Consider the following 1,703-nt stretch of genomic DNA (forward strand, 5'->3'; position numbering starts at 1 on the left):
ATGGTGACAAGTAGGGTACTGCACTGGCCATCTGCTATTGGCTGGTCTTTGGTGCCAGGTGATGTCACCTTCTATAGAGTACAACAGGTGGTGACATCATCTGACACCAAAGACCAGCCAATAGCAGATGGCCAGTTCAGTACCTGACTTTTCACCAGTAGATGTCAGGCTTCACCACAAATTTGGGTGGGGTTTAGTTACTCTTTAATCAAAACAGTTTTGAAATTCCAGTGTGGTTTTAGAGCAATGCCGAATACAGAGACTGTCCTCATTAAAGTAACTGAAGACCCTCTGTGAGTAGATTCAGATGAAAGTTAGATTTAATCCCCTTACATCTTAGTGCCTCCTTTTACACTGTAGATTATGCAGTTTTAATTAACCGCCTCAAATTCTGGGTTGGCATCAAAAACATAGCACTGAGTTGGCTCAGCTCATACCTCTCACATCAAAGTCTCTATAGGAAACTCTTGTGGGGGTTCTCAAGTTTCAGTTTTAGGTCCAATCCTGTTTTCGCACTTGGCCACTCATCCATAAACACAGTATTTCTTGCTATGCTGACGACACAAAGATGTATCTACCTCTGAAGCCTGTTGTCTCAAATGGCCTAGCAATGCCTCAGTGATATAAAGTGCTGGATGTCACATATGTTTTGCAGCTGAATCAAAACAAATCAGAAAGTAATAATGTTTGGCCCTCCAAACACCCTTGATTTGATTCGTAACTGACTAATTCTTGATAATTCTATTTCTCTCGCAAAGTTGATCCAATCTAAAATACATTTTGCACACAGCATATATGGACTTCCTAGATTAGGCTATTACCCAGAGTTTTGAAAATCCACACTGTGAAATTAAGTTGATGGTGAAGTCATGCATAATTCTTAAACATTTCGATGCAAGAGCTAGCAAATTTCATATATTTGGGATGGACCCCAAAGTGTGACAGACCACATTTGGTCATTCTCCTTCAGGCCAACCTTGCAATAACAACTTTTTTTTTTTAAATGTCTCCTACAAACCTTAATCTCCACCACAGCATATTTTAGTTACATATTACATCATCTTTGCACCACGGAATTTTGATACTTGTAACTGCTTGGTCGTGATACACAAAAGAAGTTGACAGCAAAGTCACACAAACAGGAAGGAAGGCATATTTCCTAAATGCTTGATACTATAGTCCATACAAACTTCATACACCTATTTGCAAGGGACCCAAAGTGTGTCGGACCACATTTGGTCATGCTGAATAGCATTACCATCATGACAATTTGGCATGATGGCAATTTTTTTTCAAATGGCAATCGGGCATCATTTCATCTGCAGTTACAGGACTTTCTCTGAAATGCTCTATCTTTGACATGTAGAACGTTTCCAAAATGATGAATCTAGTTTATATTCTCACTGTCAAATACTTTGTCCCATAGTCTTGGATCCTGCTAATGGGCTCTTGCAGCTATATTCAGTAGTAGAAGTAGTAGTAGTGGTAGTAGTAGTAGTAGTAGTAGTAGTAGTGGTAGGGGGCATACTCTTCATCCATTTCTTTTAACACTAATCAGATAGACTGTGAGTCCCATTTTTAAGACTACTACTACTATATTCAGTAGTAGTAGTAGTAGTAGTAGTAGTGGTAGTGGTAGTGGTAGAAGTAGTAGTGGTAGTAGTAGTGGTAGTATAGGGGCATACTCTTCATCCATCCCTTTT

The sequence above is a fragment of the Centroberyx affinis genome, unplaced genomic scaffold (assembly GCF_046629955.1).
Source record: "Centroberyx affinis isolate AG114_WGS23_722 - 3 ecotype Tasmania unplaced genomic scaffold, CSIRO-AGI_Caff_v1 ptg000670l_1, whole genome shotgun sequence".
NCBI classification, from domain to species: Eukaryota; Metazoa; Chordata; class Actinopteri; order Beryciformes; family Berycidae; genus Centroberyx; species Centroberyx affinis.